Source organism: Accipiter gentilis, chromosome 19 (genome assembly GCF_929443795.1).
Source record: "Accipiter gentilis chromosome 19, bAccGen1.1, whole genome shotgun sequence".
NCBI classification, from domain to species: domain Eukaryota; kingdom Metazoa; phylum Chordata; class Aves; order Accipitriformes; family Accipitridae; genus Astur; species Astur gentilis.
Genome location: NC_064898.1, coordinates 5,963,000 through 5,988,481, shown reverse-complemented (window position 1 = coordinate 5,988,481; position 25,482 = coordinate 5,963,000). Strand labels below are relative to the sequence as shown.

At 40.2% G+C, this 25,482-nt stretch overlaps 1 protein-coding gene across 1 annotated transcript in view; it reads left to right on the top strand.

Moving 5' to 3' along the window:
• The window catches only part of WASF3 (WASP family member 3), a 74,540-nt gene that overhangs the window by 19,542 nt on the left and 29,516 nt on the right, over nucleotides 1–25,482 (top strand). The window lies entirely within an intron of this gene.

Sequence of the window (25,482 nt, the reverse complement as noted above, 5' to 3'; positions counted from 1 at the left end):
TTAAACTAAATCTGCTGAGGTTAAATGTTTGATTGTTTGCCTCAAAGTGCAATGGATAATAAGATTTCTATTTATTGATATTAAACTAACTTTGTGGGGAAAAATCCCCCTGTCCCCCAGTCTGTCTCAGCTGCAACACACACACCAGAGACTTTAAGATGAGGAATAACTGTTGCGTTGGTGGAAGAGTATGAAAACAGCTGTGTTGCACTTCCTTCACTGTGTGATGGAAGATGTGGGCCGCACTGGGTGGTGCTAATGAAGGACTACTGCATACTACAGTGCTGCCTTTGGCAGGAACAGCAGCCAGTCTTGTTTCAAGGTCTCTGAAATAAGCAAGTATGCAGCAGTGCTTTAGGACACTCTTGACTTTGCCCATGTCCTAAAGCTGACCCTGGCTATGATCCTTTGGCACACTTTGTCCCCTCAGCTGAATTTTACATATGCTTATTTTAATTTGGAGTTCTGATTATATGCTTGATGATACTCAAGATGCTTATCAGTATGTATGTTGTGGAAGAGATTGCACCCTAAATTAGGAGAAACTCAAAGAAAGGAGTTCTTGAAAACTCTGCTATGTATGCATGCTTTCACAATGTTAAGTAGGAAACTTTGTTGTGAAGGATGAAGGGATGAGCAAGCAATACGATACACACAAAAAGGTGAAAGGTATGGTAGCAGCCTTGGAAGGAGAAAGATGAATGAAAACCCATTCTTTCCCCCTTCTGCATCTCCTGCTGTTCCTATTAAATGTTAAGGTAACTTGACAGTTATATACTGAAATTGTTTGTAAAAAATGTCACTTGCTGTAAATTTCAAAGGCAGAGGAAGTGTGTCAGGGAAAGTAAATAGTCTGCAAAAAATTTGGTAAACCAAATGGTCATATCAAAGACTGAAAATATGCTTCACTACTAGATTATTGGATTAGCGTATTGCTTGTTGAATGAAAGTGACATTTATTCCTCTTATATATGTGTTTACAGTGTCCTGAGGTCTTCTGTTGTAACAAGGGTGTGCACACACATGAATGTCTGTGCGAAGGTGTCTCCAGTAGGTAGTCCATATCTGTGGTCACTCCAGTAGCTGGCTTTAAGAGCCCTGATCTCCAGTATCTGGCACCCAGACTTACGTTGTCTCTAGTAGCTGGTTTTACAGACCACTTCTGCTGCTCTTGGGATTAAAGAAGTCACTGCTGTCATATTTTAACTTCTGGTGTTCCTTGTTCTATATTATAAGCTTGACAATTGTTACACCACTGTTATATTTCAGTTGCATTTCATGCTGCATGGAAACAACGTTGCTTGCTTTTATTCATAGGAGGTTGTAGAGATTAGTTGTTACAGAAATAAGAACCTAGGTTTAGAAATATGTTACGTAAGTTGTATTTATTCACAAAACTTCAAAAATTATTTTGAGATATCTGCTGTTCATACTCAGTGTAGTATTATCAAATATTTTCTATTTCTTTGTGCAGGTTAAGCACAACTTTCCTGTAGAGTTTAATTGAAATGTATTTTGTGTTTAATAGCCTGGAGTTTATTGTAGTTGCCGGAGACTCCAGGTGGGGCCATTCTCTCTGGCTGCAGTATAGAGCACAAGTTTAACATCTTGTCCTGCCTGGACTGGCCCAAGGGCTACTGCATGAACAATCTCCCCTTTAATTTGTTCAAAGGCTTGTTGTTGCTCAGGGCCCCATTTAAAATCGTTGTTCTTCCAGGTCACTTGATAGAGAGGGCTTACAATCAGACTGTAATTTGGAGTATGCGTTCTCCAAAAACTCACAACACCTAAGAAAACATGTTTCTTTTTTATTAGTTGCTGAAGGCATAGCTGCTATTTTGTTGATCATGTCCATTGGGATCTGACGACATCCATCTTGCTGTTTTGTTCCTAAAAACTGGATCTTCTATGCAGGTCCCTTGACTTTACTTTCTTCTATGGCAAAACTGGCTTTCAGAAGGATTTGGATTATTTTCTTCCCTTTCTCAAAAACTTCTGCTCTGTCACCCCATACGATGCCCTCAATGTATTGTAGGTGTTCTGGAGCTTCACCCTTTGCCAGTGCAGTCTGAATTAGTCCATGGCAAATGGTGAGGCTGTGTTTCCACCCCTGGGGCAGTCGATTCCAGGTGTACCAGACACCCCTCCAAGTAAAAGCAAACTGTGACCGGCACTTTGCTGCCAGAGGGATTGAGAAAAATGCATTAGCGATGTCAATTGTGGTGTACCACTTGGCTGACTTTGAGTCTAATTCGCATTGAAGTTCTAGCCTGTCCGGCATGGCAGTGCTCAGGGGTGGTGTGACTTCATTCAGGCCACAATAGTCAACTATTAGACTCCACTCTCCATTAGACTTTCGGACTGGCTGTATGGGACTATTAAAGGGTGAGGTTTGCTGGTCACTCCTTGGCTCTCCAGTCGATGACTCAACTTATGGATGGGAATCGGAGTCTTGGTTGGTATGATATAGCTGCCGGTGCACCTTTGTTGTGGTAGCAATTGGCACTTGTTGTTCTCCAACCCTCAGCAACCCCACATTCGAAAGGTCCTGAGAGAGACCAGCCAGAGTAGACAGCTGTTTAATTCCCTTAGTCTCCAAGGCAGCTATACCAAGAGCCCACTGATACCCCTTTGGGTCCTTAAAATACCCTCTCCTGAGATAGTCCATGCCAAGGAGGCATGGAGCTGCTGAGCCAGTCACAATGGGGTGCTTGTGCCACTCATCCCTAGTTAGGCTTACTTCAGCCTCCAATACAGTTAACTGGTGGGATCCCCCTGTCACACCAGAAATACAGATGTGTTCTGCCCCTTTTGTAACTTGATGGCATTAGAGCGCACCGCACCAGTGTCTACTAGAGCGTTGTACTCCTGTGGGTCTAACGTGCCAGGCCATCGAATCCACACAGTCCAATAAAGCTGGCTGTCCCTTTCTTCCACTTGGCTGGAGGCAGGGCCACTCTAATCCTGCTCAGAGTATCCAATACCTGCTTCTTGTAAAATTGACTTAGAAGTCCCTTCAAGAGGATCAGAAGTAAGATCAGTCCTTCTGCTCTGTTTGGAAACTGGACTGGCATTTTTTCCTGAAAGAATCTCCTTCTGTGGTTTTTTTGTCATCACAACTCATGTGCCCATACACCTAGGACCGAGGTAGGTTTTCCATCCACTTCATGTCCTCTCTGTGGTCGCACAGGTAAAACCACAGGGTACCCCATGGTGTGTATCTTCTATATTTTCTCTCTTGGGCAGAGGAACACTCACTCCTAATAGCTGAGATAGTGGTCTATACAGGTATCCTCTTCGAATTGCTGGAAATCCCAGGACAGCTTCTCCACAGCCGAGATGCAGGCTTGTAGAGCGGAAGAGAGATTTTCTTTGTATCGCCAGAGTTGGCGAGCCGTTCCACCCACTACTGGTGCCTCTTCGTCTTTTCAGGTCAGTACTGCCAATGGGTTGGCATATGACAATGGTGCGCTCTGTACAAACTTCTGCCACACGGGTTGTGTGCGTTGGACTTTGTCTGAATCTCTGGGTAATTGTGTGTTGTCCGGGTCATAATAAATCATCTCTAGCATGGCTAATTCCCTTAGGTACTGGATACCTCTCTCCATGGTGGTCCACTTGCCTGGTTGACACAGAACATCTTCCTTGAAGGGGTACCTTTCCTTCACGCTGGACAGGAGTTGCTTCCAGAGGCTGAGGGCTTGTGTCCCTTTTCCAATTGCGTTGTCAATGCTATTTTCCCTAGAAAGTGATGCCAGCTGCTTGGCTTTCTTACCTTCTAATTCCAGGCTATTAGCCCCATTGTCCAAGCATTGGAGCAGCCAGACGATAATGTGCTCACCTGGACGATGGCTGAAATCTTTTCGCATATCCTGCAGCTCACTCAGGGACAGGGATTGGCTGATTACCTCTTGTTCTGCCTCTTCCTCCTGTTCTTGTGATGACCCTGGTTCATGTTCATCTTTTGCTAAGTGAACTGATTTTTTTTGTATATTTCTTCGTCTGTATGGGGGCAACTGATACTGGTATGGGTTGGTTTGCTGGTTCAGCTGTGATGCCCATGGCCAGGGTTGGAGTGGCTGCAGTGCCAGTCGCCTTGTCAGATCCAGAGACCTTCTCTTCCCCTTGAGGGCACTGAGTAGTGTTGAATAGGGCTTGACAGGCGTGGGCCAGGCCCCAGCACATTGCAGTAATATGCGTCTCCCTGGAATGGTTGGGCTGACAGCATACTTCTTCCAAATGTTTTACTAGTTTTTCAGGATTCTGCACTTGTTCAAGGGTGAAGTTCCAAAACTCTGTAGGTGCCTACCTCTTCTAGGTACTTGCCCATACTACCCCACACACCCTGCCACTTGTAATTGTCCAGCCTTGGGGCAGATCTCTGGGTGATCTTCAATAGTTGTTTAACCCTAAACAAGACCTGAACCACATTCAGGAACTTGTTAGTTCCTAGCAATAGGACCATGCTGGTTTCAACATCCCAAGGGTATCCAAATTTTTCAGATTTCTCAAATGCCGTTGTAATTAGATTGGAGGGGGAGGGGACAGGTATCTCACCCGTAGATTTGCTCTCCAAGCGGAAAAAGTAAAGTGTGTAATTATTAATAGTTTCCCACAGATGGCTCCAGAAGTGTAGAGGTGATGACAGTGCTGAGTACAAATACCGGATTAGTCCCATGACCAATAATTTTATCGTACCATAAGCCAATGTTACAGAGTACATCAAAGCGAAAAGCTTAATCCACCTCTCACAGATGATAAGTAGCAGCACAGGGAATATGTACAGCAAGTGAGGTGATACATAACAGAACTCTAAAAACGAGCGCCACAACTCGAAGAGCCAATACGTTGACATTGTGACCAGCGACTACTAAACTAATATAATGAATCCTTGTAACAAATTCGTTTTAACGTACTCTGGTCAGATCTGTCGTTATCTCAACCCTTCGTTCCCCGCATTGGGTGCCAAAAAGGACTGTTGGGGCTTAAACCCAGCCAGCAACTAAGTGCCACGCAGCTGCTCGCTTACTCCCCACCTCCCCAGTGGGATGGGGGAGGGAATCAGAAGGAAAAAAGGTAAAACCCATGGTTTGAGATAAGAACACTTTAACAGAACAGAAAGGAAGACACTAATAATGATAATGACAATAATAAAATTACAATAATAATAAAAGGATTGGAATATGCAAATCAAGTGATGCACAATGCAGTTGCTCACCACCTGCCAACCGATGCCCAGTTAGTTCCCGAGCAGCAATCTGCCCCTCAGGCCAACTCCCCCAGCTTATATACTGGACGTGACATCATATGGTATGGAATACCGCTTTGGCCAGTTTGGGTCGGCTGCCCTGGCTGTGTCCCCTCCCAACTTCTTGTGCCCCCTCCATCCTTCTTGCTGGCTGGGCATGAGAAGCTGAACAATCCTTGACTTAGTATAAACACTTAATTAGCAACAATTGAAAACACCAGTGTGTTATCAACATTCTTCTCATACTGAATCCAAGACATAACACTATACCAGCTACTAGAAAGAAAATTAACTCTATCCCAACCGAAACCAGGACAGGTATTTAAAGACAGAATGCTGAACATACTTGAAAATAATCAGCCTTTGATTTTTAAAAAAATATTAAAAACTAGTTTTAGTGAACATAAATTCTATTTTTTCATTGAACACTGATCATTCACGTATCACAAATGTTCTAATAGGACATGCAATTTGGAAACTCTAGCTGGTCAATAAAATGACAAGCTTGTATTTAAAATCATGATTGATTTCTACAGAAGTGTAACATTTTTCTTTTTAAATTTCTGCTTCAAAGAATTTCACTTTCTGCTGCCTTTGGCTGGGATATGGGCCTGTGTTTTGGATGTGTGCTGGAAACAGTGTTGATAATTCAGGGATGTTTTGCCTGCTGCTGAGCGGTGCTCACACAGAGCCAAGGGCTTTTCTGCTTCTCCCCCCACCCCACCAGTGAGGAGGCTGGAGGTGTACAAGAAGTTGGGAGGGGACATAGCTGGGACAGCTGACCCCAACTGACCCAAGGGATATTCCAGACCATAGGATGTCACATCTAGTGTATAAAGCTGGGGGAAGAAGAAGGAAGGGGGGTTGTTCAGAGTGATGGCCTTTGTCTTCCCAAGTCCCCGGTACACGTGATGGAGCCCTGCTGTCCTGGAGATGGCTGAACACCTGCCTGTCCACGGGAAGCGGTGAAGGAATTCCTTGTTTTGCTTTGCTTGTGTGCACGGCTTTTGCTTTACCTATTAAACTGTCTTTATCTCAACCCACGAGTTTTCTCACTTTTACCCTTCTGATTCTCTCCCCCATCCCACTGTGAGGGAGGTGAGTAAGCGGCTGCGTGGGGCTTAGTTGCTGGCTGGGGTTAAACCACGACACACAATTCATAATTAAAAATCTAAATGGTATAATTCACCTGTTCTGCGTGCATAGTAAGGCATTTTCATTTTAAATCGAGTCATTCATTTTGTCACTTGGATTATAACTGTGCCCTGTCTTTTCTTGCTTCTCTGGATCTCCTAGTGTGTTTTGCCAATATAAATGCCCCCAGAAGTAGTCAAGTTGCTCAAAATAAAATACAACTATTAGATGTTTGTGAAAGCTGCTGATTCCTTAACGTGCCGTTCTGTGTTAAGTAGCATGCACTGGCTTTTTCTAAACTTCCCTTGTAATGTTACAACACTACACTACAAAAGTGTTTCCCACAAAGAAGGTTAGAGAGCCTGTAGTCAGAAAGGAGATGCCAAATGCAGGGTTTGAAAATGGACCCTGATGCTTACCAGCCCTAAAAGGCAATTCACTAGACCAGCTGAAGAACTCCTTTAGAATTGCTTGTATGTAATGACAAGAAATACATGTTTATAGTTAGTTTGGCATATAAAAATGTTGCGTATTCAGTTAAATGTTTTGAAGAAAGATGTTAATATTATGTTTGTGATTGCTGCGTGGATAAGACTGTTCCAGTCTTCAGAAATACTTTTGTTGTGAAAACAACTTAGATATTTTTAGTCAGGGTTAAACCAAATTTAATCGCAAAGACTTTTGCCTGTACTCTGTGACTCTTCAGTCACATAACCTGTAGTGTTTGTGGCTGGCAAATTATAGAATAATTTAGTAACTTAACTTCTTGATTTAAAACAAACTAGTAAGAAAAGTTTCCTCTGAATTTTCTTCAGAAGGCTGCAGTTTGCATTTTCCCTGAAGGAAAGAAGCTTTTCAGAATAGGAGAGAGTGAGTGTGAAAGGTAAGTTGGGCAGGAGAGAGGAATAGTCTTCTGGAGAATGGTGGAAGGTTTTTGGACTACTTAGCCAGCCAGAAGCTGAAGATAACTTATTACATAGCAGTGGATGGGGGGAGAAGTAGAACAATGTTTTCCAAATGGTCTCATGGGGGGGGTGGGGGTGGAAAAAAGGCCTATAAGAGAGGAGAAAGTATCTCAGAATCCTTGCATTACAAAGGTTAAAGCCAAAATAAGGTGGAACTGGTTTTGTGAGAGACTGACTTAAGAAGTGAGAGAGAAGTGTGATCACAGATTCTGATCTTAAGGGGTGCATGCATTTTCTATGAGCTTTTCTTGTTTTCTGTCTGATCTTGATATCAGAAGAGGCTGAATATTTGGGCTCAACTCTTCCCTGTCTTGGGTTAAACTCTATTTAGTGTGCATTTATTTACATTTTGGACTTGATTGCGTGGAGTTGAGGGACTTTTATATTTTTAAATTGCAGCCTGGCAAAATGGGTTTGTTGTTAATATACAAGGAGGAGTAATTTGGTAAAACTGACATATGTGCTGTGAGAGCCTTAGCATGCCCATCATGTTTTCAAGATAGTGATATGAATGCATACAGAAATATTCTCATTATCACTGTCTGAGACTGTGGGAAATTCAGTGCTACTTCAATACTGCAAATAAATGTAGTCCCTGGCCTATTCTCTGAACTTTTTCTATGATTGGCATCATAGTAAGTTCCCTTCTGAATTATGCAGCTAGTGCGTAGGGATCTGCTTGAAGATGAGGTTTAAATCTTGGTTGCCTGTGCAATGATTAACTAAATCAGTTTCTAAATTTAACTGATGTAGTTAAATTGCTTCTTGAACTGTGTGTAGATTAGTCTCAAATGGCTTGATTTTTTTTTTCTGTACATACAGCTTGTAGTCTCTGTAGATTACATTGACTATTTTAAAGTGTAGTTCAGAGTAAGGTAAGCATTGATAGGTTTGTTACAGAATTTGGTGGGGTGTATGGAAGATCCGTGTAATCATAGATAACTTTAAATGACAGTCTTTGAGAATCAGAGTCAATGTGTTTGTGCCTAGTGCTACCCTATCAGTCTACAAAAACTCATGTCTCCAATGCAGTTGCACAAGTTTTGCTCAGTGATGTGATTTTCACAATAGCTTAGGTAGGGTGCCAGCAACCGCAGTATTGCCTCCTGAAGCCTTATCGCAGAGGTGGCAAGAGCAGTCCTCCTTTTGCTCAGCAGCCAGCTGGTTACAGCCAAAGTCAAGAAATCTATTCCTCTTCAATTGTGCGATCTCATCAGCTCAATGGGTTTTAAACTAATAATTGCAGTTCACAGGAGAACATTTTATCACCAGGATAATAGCAACAGCAGTGCGGGGATGGAGGCAAGCTTATAGTAAGTTTGCTCCAGATTTCTATATCTTTCTTTGTTTCTCTTGTTAAAGAAAACCAAGAACATCCTGGACATAAACTTTCTAGGATTTAATTTGTTTTCCATTGTTTTCACTTCAGCATGTTTAAGTTCAAAATCTACTTAGTGGTGTCAAGAATTAATGTCTACTCCTAGGAAACTTTTTTTATTCAAAACAATTTATTGATAGATCAATATTGAAAGTATTTTGGTGCAGGATGCAAAATATTCTGAAGTAAACTCATGGCAAGCTTCAGGACTAACCATTATGGAACCAGAGCGGGGAAAAGAATCAAAATTTTTTTGGCAATAGGTGTTAAAATGAATTTCAAACTGCTTTCTTTTAAGTTCACAAGAGACTGCAGTGATCATCAGGATCTAGATGGTTGTCCTTTCCTCTTTAACTTCAGGAATAAAATTAAAGCATGTTTTAGCAATACTCATTGCAGTTGTATACCTTTTCTTGTAAATAAAACATTAACTTGTAAAGCTTTTTTATTTTTTATGTGCAGTTTGTATATTTATAGGATTAAACAGACTGCCCTTAAACTCTGTTCATCTGGTTGCAGCTACATAGCTTCTTTATGTAGCTGCCTCAGCTATGCATTAAAACAGTTTAAAAATGGGTATTAATGGTCTCTTATGCTTTAAAAAAAAATAAAGCAGTGAGAGTCTTTGCAGATGGCTGCCTGATCTGTAGCCTGCCAGTGTTTAGTTAGCTAGGTACGTTTTCCCCATGATTTGGAGAGAAGCTGCATTTAGTCTTGAGGGTTTGTGGGAAGAGTTGACATTATGGGGCCTGTCTGAGGAGTTTTCATATTCAAATAAGAACACAATATTTGAATAAGATATTTTACCCTGACAGTGGGAGGGGAGTTTGGGATGTATGTGGGGAGTGGATAGGATAGAGGGAGGAACAACTACCCTGTCCCATTCTTTTAGTTACTGGACTTTTTTGAGAGTGAGAAACAGTCTTCAGAATCTGTCTATGGCTCGAAAACAGTTCTAATTAAAAAAAAGAAAGAGTTAAGAAAAAGGTTTTATACCAAATAGGCCTTGTAGGCAAACACTGGAATGTAAAACTGTGGGGTGGGAGAAGGGTGGTTGGAAGCATTAGTTTATACCTCTCCCCTTAGTTACCAATGCCTCCAACTCTTGTTGGACCAGCTGGCAACTTCTAAAGTAGTAGTGAGACATGACATTGCCAAAAGTGAGGTGTGCAAAGCAGAGTCCAAGCTTGTAAACTCCATCTGGTAGAGGAAAGCAGCTGTAGGATGTGTGAAGGACACAACAGCCTTCCTTGTTGTATCGTCAACTGGAGTGTAGAGAGTATGCAAAAAGCAGTGGTGCTAGAAGTGAAGGAGAAGAGAAAGCACGGTCAGTAGGGCCCTTGACAAGGGAGGGAAACGTTAGGACTATGGCTCTAAAATGTGGGCAGGGCGTCTTATCAGTATAAAAACTCAGTATAAAAGTGAGTGGCTTCTCTTCAGGTGTTTGGTTACTGAACTTTGAGTGTTTCTCTCTGAAATTATGAAATATGAATGCGATCAGTTCAATGTGCAATCTATTTGTACACTGTTTTGACATTTACAGTTAAACTAATGGGAAGCAAGTAAAGAAATGTTCTGTTCTCTCTGAATTGTAAGAATTAAGACCTTTTTAGATCTAAAACATAGAGAATAGGTTCCTTTTATTTTTTTTAATGCTTTGTCCTTGATTCTATCTTACTCTCTTGGAAAAGGAAAAAAAGGGACCTTTACCAGAGGCTAAGAGCAACTGCTTTTCTTGAGATGTGATAGTACCTTTCATCAGATTGCTGACTTCTTGTTGCTGAGAAGAGGATACCAATTTTTTTTGCAGAGCTTCTATCTACCCTCCTGTTTCAGAGTACTGTTTATTTATTAAAAAATTATCCTTTAATACTTCATGATTTTAGAATTAATTTAATCTTAAATATTTATGGGTATATGCTGTTTTTTCTCTCTGTAAATAAACCACAGAAATCAATGTATACCAAGTTAGCATCCACCAAAAGCATCTCTTTATGAAAAAGATGGGAATGATGCAGGCATAAACTACTTATGTGGCTAACAAGGTAAACAGCATTTGTAACACGTACATGAGATGTCATGTTATGTTGGGTTTCTGTTTGGTAGCGGGGCAGGGGCTACAGTGGTGGCTCCTGTGAGAAGCTGCCAGAAGCTTCCCCAGCTCCCACTCAGACCTGCCGCTGGCCAAGGCCAACCCAGTCAGTGACGGCGGTAGTGCCTGTGGGAGACCAGATTTAAGAAGGGGAACTGGTAGTGAGTGGGGGGATTGGAATGTGAGAAGGAGACCTGTGCAGATGTTGAGGTCGGTGAGGAAGGAGGGGAGGAGGTGTGCCGGAGGAGGGGATGCCCCTGCAGCCCATGGTGAGATGGCAGGCTGTCCCCCGCCCCAGCCCACGGAGGGGAGTGGGGGAGCAGATGCCCACCTGCAGCCCGGGAAGAGAGGACCCCATGCCCGAGCAGGGGGATACCCCCAAGATGGCTGTGACTCCATGGGAAAGCCCACACTGGAGCAGGCTGTGACTGAAGATTAGCCTGTGGAAAGGACCCACGCCAGGTAAGTTCGTGGAGGACTGTCTCCCGTGGGAAGGACTCACATTGGAGAAGTTCGTGCAGGACTGTCTCCCGTGGAGGGACCCCGTGCTGAAGCAGGGGAAGAGTGAGGAGTCCTCCCCGTGAGGAGGAAGGAGCGGCGGAGACAACGTGTGATTAACTGACCTCAACCCCCATTCCCTGTCCCCCTACACCGCTGGGGGGGAGAGAGTATCAGGAGTGGGTTTGTGCCCAGGGAGGAGGGATGGGTGGGGGGAAGGCGTCTTTAATATTTGGTTTTATTTCTCATTGTCCTTGTTTTGATTTGATTGATATCAAATTATATTGACTTTGTTTTTTTCCCTCCCCAAGTTGAGTTTGTCTTTTGCCTGTAACCGTAATTGGTGAGTGATCCCTCCCTGTTCTTGTCTTGGCCCATGAGCCTTTCGTTGTATTTTCTCCTTCCCATCCCACTGCCGGGAGAGGAGAGAGTGAGTGGTGTGGTGCTTTGTTGCTGGCTGGACTTAAACCATCACACATGTAATGCAGTCCTTGGGATGTGACAGATGTCTCTGTGAGCCTGAGGAATAAATATATAAGAAATGTCTATTTTCTTCTAGTCAACAAGATTTTTCTTAACCATCTCAGAGTTTTCTGGGACTCCTGTGTGATTTTGGGAAATCTGGCAGCAGAGGCTGACAGAAAATTGCAACAGCTCTGAGCTCGTCAGTGTTATAGGTCTGTATTTGTACCAATAAGATGGACTAGACTAGAAAGCATGACTTAGGAGGAGCAGCTGAAGATACCAGGTTTGTTCAGCTTGGAGAAGAGGGTACCGAGGGGTGACCTCATCGCTGTCTACAACTTCCTCATGAGGGGGAGCGGAAAGGGAGGTGCTGATGTTGTCTCTCCGGTGTCCAGTGATGGGACACAAGGGAGTGACTTAAAGCTGCATCAGGGGAAGCTCAGATTGGGTATTAGGAAACAGCTCTTCGCTGAGAGGGTGGTCAAGCGCTGGAACAATCTCTGCAGGGAAGTGGTTGTGACCCCAAGCTGGTTGGGGTTCAAGAAGCGTTTGGACAACGCTCTTGGGTATGTGGTTTAACTTTTAGGTTGCCTTGTGTGGAGTCAGGATTTGGACTTGATGATCCTCATGGGTCCCTTCCAGCTCAGAATAGTCTATGATTCTGTGAGTAGACTTAAATCCTCTTTCTATGACAATGTTGATGCCATTTCTTGTAGAAAACACTTGCTAACCTTTCAGTTCTAGTTACCACATTTTAGGTAGTCACTTGTGTTTAGCTTGCTATTCACCTATGCAACTTAATGTTGTAACTGGTTTTTTTGAATGCCCCGTCTTGTTTCAGTATGAAATGGGAGGCTTGCTTGAATTGCTGTTTGGGGTTTTGGTTTGTGGTGGTAGTTTTTTTCTTTCTTTTGTGCTGAAGCAGATTGAGTGCTCTTATCACTTGTGTGGTCTCAGCTATAAGGGCAGTAATTCCATAAACTGCTTTGACTTCTTTTCTCTGGATTAAGTTTCTGCTCACTTCCAATCTGATTCCAGCCCTGGAAGCAGCTCAGCCAGGAGCAGCAGCTATAATAGCAGAAATGTTGAAACAGGGAAAGGGGAAAAGAATCCATTTAATTAAATCAAGGAGTGGTTGGCTTACAGCTGTCTCAAAAAGCACAACTTTAAGTGGAGTGTATCCTAAGGCAATAACTGGGTTTTGCTTCTGAGAAGGAAACACAACTCATCTTGTGGTTGAAGCACTTATTGCTAAGTATTGGTGTGATCTAGGTCCAATTTCTGATCGTTCTATGGGCCATGTGTGCTGGCCAATATCAAGTAGCTTTGTGCCTCTCAACTGTATAATTGCGATGCTGCTTCTTGCCTTTCTCAAGTTTGGAGAATAAATTTAATGTCTAGGTGTACAGATACTGTAGTAACACAGGTTTTATGTAACCTTACTGTTCGAGGCTTTCTAATGCTTCTTTGCAGTTGCAACCTTGCTAAGTTTAGGCAGTTCATTCCCCCCCTTCAGTGGGTTTTAGTTGGCTCTATTGCCAGGAATTTGGTATGTGGTTGACTGCTGGCTAGTGAGGAAAAGGAGATCCTTCCCCAAGTGTTGGGTGACAGAGTGCGTTATAGGGAAGGAGAGAATAGATGAAACTGACTCTTGTGCATAGACTGTCTTTATTCCCTCCTTCCCCAAGGAGCCTTCATTCGTAAATATTGGAAGGAGCCATAATTAAAAAAATACTGTGTGACAGGTTTTCAGCCTTAAGATGATTGGCTTTTTCAACCGGTATTTGCCTCTTTTCTTCCACCTTGTCCTCATAAAATTAAAACAAAAGAAAACTGTTCTTTTTCAACCTTTATGTAGCGAATTAAAACATGACAACAGGCATTTTAGGGTGCATTATGCTATTGGTTTGGCTTGGATCCAGGAGTATGTTTATGATGAAGATTTGCCAGTTGTGGAGTATATGAACTCCTTTCCTTTCTGATGAGCCTAAAACCAAAAGGTCCTCTCTAGGAGCATACCTGATGTTCAGCGTCTAATGGTCCATGAGACCAGGCAAGAGCTAGTTTGGAACAAATACCCCTGCTTCCCTGCCAAAAAAAAAGTATACAAGATGGACACGGGATCATCAGCACCAACTATTCTGCTCTGCAGGTGTCTCTGCTGCTATTGTACCAACACAATTTGCTAATGCAGCCTTTAACCTTACTTACTGTTTGCCTGATTCCTTTTGAAGTCCTTGAACATCCCTAGAGGTCCGCAAGTGGAAAACCTCTGGTGGATGGTGCTGTTCTTTTTCTTGTGGACTCCACGTATTTTGTTCAGTTCTGCTTTTATTGTACTATGTAATACTATTATACTATTTTTCCTCCCAGCTCACCCACACTTGGAATCACCCACACTTGGAATCACCCACACTTGGCATTGACTAAAAGTGGAGAATTATAGAGATAGCTGTAAATCGATATGATACTTCCAAATGTTCAATGTTAGGTTCTGAAATTTCATAGACTCTTAAAAAGCTAGATTTATATTTTCAAGACATACATATCTGTGTTGAAGAGAGACACTAAGACTTGTGTTTACAAAAGGTTCCACAAAGGATATTTAAATGCACTGATCTGAAATGCTGGAAGAAAGCAGACTTTAAAAATTAGTCAGTATTATCATTGGTAACCTCTGCATCCCCAGTAATCTTAGCTAAGACTGATGCTTTTAGCTCGGGAAAAAATGTTGCTTAAGCTTCTTTTTAGTGATTGATTATACATGGTAAAGAATGCCTTTTTTTTTTCTTTTTCCCTTGAAGCTGGTTTCTGGAGCACTTCTACCCTGCCAGCTCCATGGAGATCTGTTGATACAATGCCAGATTTCATGGAACACAACTTTTCAGCCTTCAAGTCTTGAAAGGGGATTTTTAGAGAAGGCTAACTGCTGTATTCAGTCTGAGACTCTCTATGGTTTTATAGTAGCTTATTTGTTTCATAATGGGAGTTACTGTATGTTTAACGAGGAAATCTGTTTAATGCTGCAAATAAGGTTTTGTAAGCCAGCATTACTGTATCAAAACATGTTACTTTTAGTAATGCCTGACATTGATTTTAAGCTTTATTTACCTCCCCGCCCCCAAAAAATCAAAACAAAACAAAAAAACCCCCGCCAAAACCTGAGACAAGGATTATACAATGAATTATTAGGAAGTAAATGGTGGGCAGAACTTTGACATCTAAATTTGGGTTGCTAGTAAAAGGGAGGATCTGTCACAAAAGAGCCAGAAACACCAAGGGAAAGTAATGTTTTATATTTGGTGAGATGTAGCTGCTTTCAGTCTTGATGTTCTTCATATATTAACAACACATTAGATACAGCAAGTGTACTTGGATTTTTTTTTTTACTGCGGTTTTATTTCTCTTGGTATTCTCTTCCTGGTAAGGCATAAATGGATATCTGTCCATGTAACTTAATTTGTAAAAATGTCTTCGGTAACAGTAAGGCCAGGGAAAGGGGTACGATCCATGTTGATTTCTGCTGGACCCTGTGTTACTTGCTTGTGATTGTTGTTGGGGTATATGGAGTCCTGTGCTCCTGATAACTGGATGTTTTGCTGTTCCATCTATAACTATTACTATTTTATTTTATGAACTAGAACATTACAGATTGCTAACTTCTTGTGCATCAAACATGAATGGTTTCTGTGATTAACTTGGAGATGTTAACTGTGTGGAAAAGAGAGAGGAAGATTACCTGGTAGAGAGAAATAGCATCGTTAGTGCTCAAGTTACTATACACAGGCAGAATAACGTGTAGGAAAGATATGAAAAGCATTCCCACCCTGGGAAAACCTTTAATCAGCCCTCAGCCCTCCTTAGGTACCAGAGTGGAATAACCACAACACACAAAGCTGCAGAATGCCTGGCTGCATTAATGCTGGACCTTAATAAGGCTGCTTGTGCTTGCTAGTGGTTTTTTGGGTGGTGGTTTTTGGTTTTGTTTTTTTTGGTGTGGTGGTTCGGGGTTTTTTGGTGGGTTTTTTTACTGTCTTGAGTGTTGCACTCTATTACACGTAGTATCTTTTTTGAGTTATGCACCAGTCCTTGATCGTATGGCAGTTTGTAATAACGCTGTAGTACGGTAGCCACCAGAAGATGGACTTCATGGGAACAGATGGTATACTTGGCTCAGGATGAAAATAGTCGGGAATTTTTATGTTGATTCACTTAGACTCAGCTGTTGGATCTAAACACAAAATGTTTTGTTCAGTTTTTCCTTGAAATGCACCCAAAATAAATCTGTTTTTTCCCCCCACATAGACTAGCTGCCACTTCCAGGTTTCTGCTGTTTAGGGAAAGTGATATGTTGGTAGTAGCGTTATAATAAGGAGAATTAGGGAAATCCTGAGTTTCCTCCTGAAATTCCATGGCGTGGGTAGGTGGGAAGCTCCACCTTGAGGCATTTTAGGGATGTTGATTTATTTTGTATTAATTTAAATCTTCATGGGCTGTCCGCGTGTTTTCTGACACATGCCAGGAAATTTCTGCTGCTGTCTCCAAGAACCTGGTTGTTCAGGTGGATATTGAAGTTGCTTGACTGCAAGGTATTTTAAAGATCGTGATACATGGTGGTAACTTGATAAAGCATCATTTCATTGTTTCTTAGTGAGAAAGTGTCTCCTGCCTGGTGAGAACTGGGAGTGGAGGAGGCACATTAGGAGTCAAGGCAGGCAAAATTAATGCTGAGTTGTCGTGCAAAGTGTTTTTTCTTTTGCTGTTTGACCTATGTTATTGTTATCTTACATCATTGCAGAGTGTCATATGTATAATAAATGCGTATCTATCTGTGTGTGTATATATCAAATATATATGTACACAACCTGTGTACTTGTATATATGCATATGTCATGTTTTGGAGGTTTTTAAGTACGGAAAAGAACTATAAGAAAACTTAACACTTCCCTATGACATTTTAGATTTTGGATTAACTGAACTATGAGAAAACGTAGCACTTCCCTGTGACATTTCAGATCAACTGCTGTGGGGAAAAGAGTTTAAGAACAGATTTTTTCTTTCTGAAAAATACTGTTCTGAAAGGATTCTAATGGTAAATATTAGATAGGGGAAATGGGGAACACTGTGTGTTGCCTTAAAATGGATATTATTGGACATGAAACGGATCCTTCATACCTTTTGTACTTTTCCCTCCATTTTAGGGTTAATGCTGCGAAACAAATTACTGAATTTGCTTCTGGTTTAGCTTGAGGTCACTTGAGGATCTGAATGGCATGTTCTCACTGCAGGTGAGCTCCTGAGGCCTTTACTGGGTGGCCTTTGTCACGTGGGCTGTGACCCAGGCGGTTATTTCGAGCACTTCAAATCCAGTAAGGCTCTGTTAAATGGGATCAATGTAAGTCAGCAAGGCCTAGCTGCAACTTATTTCTTCTTTAAATAATCAAGGCATTTAATTCTGATAACACTTACTGTTTGTGAAGGAGAAAGGCTGGGACAATGTTCTCTAAATGGTCTCTAAAAGCTATTTGTGCATTATTGTAGTCTAAATGTTAAGAAAAGGCTTGTTCATAGTTGCAGAATTTTCATGTTTTGTTACAAGTTGTTCCAGCATGAAATTGGTTAAAGTAGTGTAAAATACCATATGGTAATGATTCTTGTGTTAGAGAGTTACTCAGTTTCTGTAACATAGATAAAATGTGACTTTCCCTAACTCAAACTAAACTATTAAAAGAATGGTGTATTAGATATCCAAACCAGATTTAAAGTAAGCACTCTAACATGTATAAGGCCATCATTCAAGAGACCATATTGAAAGAATCACACTTAAAATAGTCTTTCAATAGTTTATAGAGAAATGAAAAGCTACTCTGTGCCCTCTTATTTGAGTTGTCAGATGGATGAAGAAGGAATTTGTGTTTATAATGATGCTCTTTGGACTGTAGTCCAGAAAGATCTTGGAAGAGGTCGGTGGTGAACAAGAAAGAAACTTTTTTCAGGTGGGAAATGTCCTGGTATGGTTGATTGTTAGTTAGGGAATAGTGTTTATTAAATACCAGTTCTCTTGGTTTTGTAATTTTTTTAATTTTATTGCCCTGTGGTATTACTATGCTAGAAAATTTAAGAGGCACTAAACAGGTGGGAATCACTAGTGTTGAAGTGCACAGCAAGATGTTTGAACTGTGATTTACTTTAAGGCTAAATTCATCTTAGCTATTTCATGGAAATACTTCTGGTTGTTGAAAGAGTGGCCTGTAGATATTTTCTCAGATATCTGGGCTGCTGAGTTTGGCTATGGAGAGTGAGAACTGTGTGGCTCTGTCTACACAACCAACTCTGTGCTCAAATCTGATTAAGATCCAAGCCTGATGACATCTGGAAATATTTTGACCTGCCTAGTGGAGAGCTGTTCTGACCTAATTAGCTTGGCATTATAACTAGCTCTCTGCTGCTTTGTGATTTTGATCCTTTTGACCTCATCCGGTTTATAGTCCTCACTGAATATTGCCATTTAGGTCCTAAAGGTTAAAACAAAATCAGATTTTACAGGATGCTACTTTCCCAGTCAGTGGATCAACACTTCTAAATTTTCATACATGTTTGGTTATTCGGAATAGAAAAAGCTGAATAATTCAGCAGCTGTATGGTTTGTATATGTCAAGATGATATAAAAGGGGAGAATGATCAATCTAAGTCTTTTCTCCTGTGCTGTAAGACAAAGTGCTGCTGCTTCCTCTTTAACTCTGCGCCGAGTTCCTTCTTATTCTGGCTGAGTGCTTCTTTTCAACAGATGGTATTTTTAAAGGGTAAATGTTATTTGAGAGGTAGACTGTATACTGTAGGAAGATACTTATCTTTTTATTTCTTTCAACTCTGCTTAAAAAAAAAGCTACCACTATTTCCGTATATGCACACAGAAAATACTCTTGAGTTGCTGTGCAAAACTGTTCAAATAGAATTTAAACAAGTTCCAACAAATGCATAGTGTATATCTTTTCAGTAAAGACAAACAAATAAAACTAAAGGAAAACAAATGGTGACTCAGTTCAGTTCTGTTTGCTTGAATAGGAGAAGGGATGATAAATTATTGGAGTATAATGCAGATTTCAAGAGAGGTCATATGAAACAAAAACGTGTTTTCAGTGCAGTGTAAGTACTTCCTTAGTGAGACAAGTCCATTCTTAAGATAGCAGAATCTAAACAAATGCTCTTGTGACTTGAAAACACATTTTTCCTTTCTTGTGTGCATATGTAACATTTACACTATATTTGGTGTTAGCCTAGTAGTATTAGGTTGAAGTAATAAAATTGATAGTGGCAGTAAGGTTTTTTGGGTTTTTTTAAATGTATAAACGCAGTGGAACAGATGTTCAGAACAGTATGGAATATTCCTTCTTCCCATCCCACCATCCCTTTCACACTGAGCCATCTGGAAGGGACTATGAGCAGGATGAGCAGCCTTCACACTAAGAACAAGATTAACGTGTCGGCATCTTTTGTTGATAGTTTAAACTGGTCATTGTTCGTTCAGCAGAAAGCAACAATGTGAGTTGTCATCATTGGGTGTGTGGTTACATTAACCATGTGGATATGGAAGGAAGACAGGAGCAAAAATGTGATTTATATAGAACGATTTATATAGAACAAATAGTAAGTGGTGGTCAGTCTGGACATGGACCCCCACAGGCACAAATCAACTTTTTTTCCCCATTCAGCATGCTGTATTAATGTGACTAGCCACCTTTTACCCTTAAGCACAGTGTCAAGTAATATTGTTCTGTTAAACCAGACTTAAATTTACTTATTTGGGTAAAAGCTTCTGTACACATTTTTCCAGAGTTGTTCAGTCCGTGCTCTTCATGTACTTTTTTTTACGCTGATTTTTTTTACAGCAACAACTATACCACGTGTGGATGTCTTCCAGTTTAATCAGGTGGATTTCTTTAGTACCCCTTAGCCTAATTTCTTTTGGGAGAAAGCATGATTAGTGTTTTGGCTTGAACAAAATTTGGTTAGCGAAAGGCCAGCTTATGATCTAGAAAGGAGAGACTGTAGTCATGTGTGAAGGTGTCCTGGATCATCTGTACTCTGATACAGAATGAGTAGAAAAGGATGGGTGGATCTGATGCTGGCAGAGTGATTGGATTCAGTACAGTAAGCTACTGTATTGTGCAATCTGTGAGCCTATATTAGATTTCAGGTAAGCAAATCTGTTCTTAAACAGATATCTTTGTGGCGTTAAGTGTACCAAGGAAGATTAAAATGTGTTAGTGAAGGAGAAATCTTATTTAAAAGCTTAACAAATAGCTTCACTGGGACGACAGTGGGTTTTTTCCATTTGTTTTGTGTTTCAATGAAAAGAATTTTAAGGAATGGGAATCTGACTTTAGATTTAGAAAGGCTACTTGAGAATGAGACGCTTAAAGCCTGAAACTAGTACTATTGTGGTGCGGTAAGCTATTCTAAGTGAGAAGGTGAATCAGAAGAATGTGACACAACCAAAGATCTCAGCTTTCAGAGGAAAGATATGCATGAGAAAAGAGAGGTTAAAACTAGCTGAGGGATATTGACAGATATTCTGGGGAAAGTTTATCCTGTGAAGAAATGGAGTGATGAAATTAAGTAAATATTAGTGTTTTAAAAAAAAAAGTACTTGCAACATGAAAAATATAGTGTGTATATGTTTTCCTGTATTTTTATAAAAACTATAAGGCATCTTTAGAAAGTATAAACATATAAGTGGCAGAGGGGTAAAAAAAAAAATCCAAACTAATTTACTGGCATAGTTTTTTGCATATTGGGCAGTGTGACAAAATGTGGTGAATATAAATTGCAAAATCCATTAATTGGATTATGAGAAAACTTAATACAGGAAGAAATGAAATTACATAGATATGCTCTATATTCCATAGGTATGTTTTAGTTGGGCCTGAAAAGAACTATAGTTGTATACCCAGAAACGGAGGTAAAAGAATGCAATAACCTCAGTTAGGCTACTGATTGTACAACTTGCTTCATTAGCATAGAGTGAGAAATATCTTTATTTCTTCCTTTAACAATGGGGAAGCCATTTAATTGGCTGACGTGTATATGATCCTGTATTTTGGAGCAGAAGATGAAACTTTTTCGTAATCTGTCTGTAATTCATAATAAGATTTTAATTTCCTTAGAAACTGTTGGGGAAAAATACTATGATGGAGAAAAGCTAGTGTTGGGATTGTAGTTTTGGAATATTTAATTTCTATTGGAAAGGAAAAAAATTAAAGCAATAATGTTAAAGTGGTCCTTCAGTCTTGTTCACTGAGGCACACTTACTAGGTGGTGAAATGTAGACACAAGTACTTAAGTGGAAGTTGATGAGACCTTTGACGCTATTACAGCATGGCAGATGCACAAATACCTTCTTAACCACAGTCAACTGGTAATGCAAAGATGGGGTTGTAAAACAAAGGCGCTCCCCAATAAATCATCCAGAAAGCTTTAGAGAAAACGAGGCAGATTTCTATTTGTCTTCATAGTTGTTGATAGTATTTTAAAACCTCTTTTATATTACAGTTTACACTTTCATGGAAAGAATAGTTACTTAATTTCAGGTTAAATAATTTTCAGGAAATTTTTTTCCTGCATTAGTGAATGTCATCTTACGTATGCTTGCTTAGAGTTAATGTTGGTGTGAAATTCCAATGAGAACTACATTTAAGGTAACTCTAAATGTTCAGTGCTGCAGAGATCCATTTACTTTTTTTTCTCCCAGCTTTTTAATTAGAGGAAATTTCTGAATTAATATGTTCATCTTCTAATGGTTCTGTGAACTTTTGTGTTGCAGGTCCACAGTGTTAGCAGAGGTAACTACCAACTCAAAATTTTCATTCTGCTTCTTACAGGGCTTTTGGAGGTGTGGAGGGTTGGCTAGGGATACGTAGGTCCATAAAATATATATAGGTTGTAACTAACCAAAACTAAACACCATTCCTTCCCCTGTTGTCCTTTCTCTTGTCATTGCTTAACATCTTGATTTCCTTCATAATATCACTGGACCATAAAATCTGCCCTGAAGAGCTCAGCACAGACAAAAACCTAGGCAAATAAAAAAAACCCAACCCTCCAAGTTGGTGAACCTTCAGAAATAGCTAATTGTAACAGACATTAAAATAAGCTCTATTAAAGAAACAAAATTGCTTTAGGGATTTCTGTGCCCATTTAATCATTGCTAATACATAAGTTGGTATGATGTGAAAGGAAAATCAGAAGTGGTGGTCTGATGTGAAGAAGAAAAAACCTGTTTTCATTCCAGTATTGACTGTCATGCCTTTCATGTAGATCTGGCAATCAGGAGGAAGATCTGTGGAAAAGACATTGCTAGAGTTGGCTGCAAATTAAATTTTAGCTATTCTTTTGAGGTAGATGTTTTCTAGGCATTTCACTTTACATGTATTGTCTTGTTGAAAGACGTGTTTTGCTGCAGGTAAGAAAGTTGTTCTTGATTTTTAGTTATCCTTAAGGAACAGAATTCTATTAGACTTTGTGCATACGTCTCACAAATGTCTGCCCTTGCTTCAGCAAACTCAGTATCAAAATCAAGAGAGTTGCATTAAAAATCAGGGGAAACGTGAAAAAAACCTGTATATTAACTAATAAGTAGACTGTTTGTCCCTTAGATTGGGATAGCTCTAATAGAAGTACTTAAACTGTAATTGTGACGTTTAGTAAAATTTTATTTTGTTTTGATACTTTTTCCATAGTAACATGGCTGAGAGAGGCATTGCATACTTGATAGGACTAGAATAACTAGAAGATGTTATTAAAAATTAGTCTTGTCAAGATGCTTTTTAATAAATATCACATAATTCTGGGCCATTGAAGCAGTGTTATACAGCAACTGGTGGCTACATATTTTATATTCTTTGGCAGTATACAAAATGTTGATTCAAAATCTGGTTGAATGAAGTGTATTTAAAAAACCCCAAAGTCTAAAAAGTATAGATGAATGACATTAAGCAAATCATGAGCTTAAGATAATGATTTCCAGATTATATGCTAGTTCCAGTTTATTTGTTTTTAACTTGTCGTTACTGATAAACTAAATGACATTCACAGATGATAAATAGGAAAGGTTCACAAACATTGGGTTCCCAGTCATTTAGGACAAGGAAACAACAGAAAGGGATGTGCATTAAAGGCATGCCTGTTCCTTTCTTTCCCTTGAGATGAAAGTATAGCAGTGTCTGCTCTCCATGTAGCCCTTCCTTTGCATCTTGTAGTGAATGGCACCCAGTTTGGTAATATTGGCCATTTTCCTATTCAAGTTTGTAATTCTAGATAGTCTGCAATTGCCTCGCCTTCAAAATATATGTATGTCCTAAACAGAAAGAGAAGGGAAAGCAGGAAGATGAAAGACCCCAAACACTAGTTTTGGAGATGCTCTCCATCCCCATTTTTTTCCACAGAGTCACTCTCTGTCCTCCAAAGGCAATATTGCCAAACTGGGTGCCATTCAGAGATGGAAATGCGTGTTGAATTGAGTGTTAGGACATCAGGCATAGGAAAATTTAACTGTCTGCAAACATGTCAAATGTTGAAATGCCCTAGGCATAGAGAGAGTGTGATTAGGAGATAGCGTAACTTGGTTGTGGGGCTAGAGGTGCAGGAAACCGACGGTATTTCTCTGGTTTTGATGAGGTGAAATTCAATTGTAGATTCAGACACCTAAATTTAGGTAGGTGCATAGCAGAGCTTACACATGAGGTATCTGAGCTCACTGTATCATTCTTGTATCTAACTATCAATAAATGGAGTGATTTAATTGTTATCTGGGCTTCTGCTGAGCTCTCAAAAGGGACATGGACACTGAGCTCATATATATGTAGTCATACAAATTCAGGTGCTTAATTTTGAATGGAATCCCATCTGGTACCTCACTTATGACAAGCTGCATATTCAATCCTTCTCTTGTTTTTCTTCTCCACAGTAGGAGAATTATGGTAATTTCTCTCTTTATAGAGGTCTGTGAGAGTCATCAATGAAAAGTTCTAAAGCTCTCTGAAAATAATAGAATATATTCAGGGAGAATTTAGGATGGATGTATGGAAAGCTCATTTTCATGGTAAAAATGTTCAGCTTTGTTATGTTTTGCTAGAGGATATAAGAAGAAACCTCTTCAGAGTTTAAAAAAGGTTTTGAACAATGTCTTTGAGAAAATATAATAACGAAACATTCAGAAGTAGAGGGGCTGTATAATGAATTGGCATTCGTTTCGTGCTATTAGTGAATATATTTTTAGCGATAGTGTAAATCCTTTTTGGGGATGTGAAAGGGCAGAAGGCAGGTTTGGGGAACAGCTGGTGCTTTGAGTTTCTGCCAGTTGCTCAAATACTTGAAAACCCAGCTTGTCTCGTATAATAGCTGTGCTCTGCTGTTGTTTGGAAAGATTGTACATTGTGTTTGTCCTCTTTCATGTTTGTTACTGTACATCTGCTTTCTACTTGATTTTTTTTTTTTAAATCTGACTTGCCAAGACAATGTCAAACTTCTTACATGCAGTTTAACAGCTGTTGTCCAGAGGAAGGTGGTCTGAGCTGACCTGGAGCGATACTCCTGCAACTGCAGGGGAGGTGTGGAAAGAAAAGCAAAAATGCTTCAATTATCTCCTTCTGTACCCTACTTGCCTCTACAGCAATAACAACTGGAATAAGTGCCTTCTAATTTTAAAATAAAAGGCAGGTATGAAAGTTGTTATGGGGGGGGTGGAAGAAAAAAATAGGGAGGTGAGAGTACTGAGGGAGCATGCCTAATGTGAATTTTTAATGGACTGATCTAAATTAATTCAAGCTTCTGATGTCCTGTCCTTTCAGAATGTGTGTGAAAATCGAGTTAGATTAGCTGTGCAGTTGCTGATGCCTGTTGGGTTTGGAGAGCAGTGTCCGTTTGTGCTCCAGACAGAGTTCAATCCAGCCAGATGTTGCATTCGGTCCATGTCCAATGAAGCACGCATGGATTTAGTGAGATGTTAAGTGACATCTCACCCTCTTAGTTTTCTTCTTCCCACTTTGACTCCTGCTCCCGTTTTTCTGGTCTGATGCCAATGTCTCATACATTTCTGGTGCAGCCAGTTATATGTATTCAGTATAGCATCTTCCCAAGTCCTTCATCTCTTGTGCCAGATGCAGCTGGTGGTTTAAAGCCAGCTGTGTCGGGCATAGGTGGCTCCATGCAGGGAGAGGAGTTGGACCTATTTATCCTAGCTGTAAATTTATAGCAGTATCGCCTACTCAGCTGGGATAAAATGTGTAAGAAAATGATCAACTATGATTGGTCCCAATCTTCTGAACTGATACAATTTTTTAAAATAGTAACAACATAGTTGCCTTATGTTTTCCATTTATTTGGGGATGGCAGGGAAGAGAAGTTACTTAACCTCCATGTTGTAAAACTGAGTATGATTTTACCAAATACCAATGTGTTTTAATACAGTGACAGAATATCACAACGAGTGTCTTGTCTGGTAATAAACTGGGGCTGAAGTGTGACTCGAAACAGGTGGAAGTCAGTGAATCTGCCATTGCCAGCTCTTTTTCTGCACCTGGTAACATACGGCACCCCAGCCTGGTTGAACCTGATGAAGCCCCTGTAATTTAGAGGCTTATTTTGTCTTGATTTCTTGTTTAACCTCCTGTTATGTAATTTTGAAAAAAAATTTAGCCTTGCT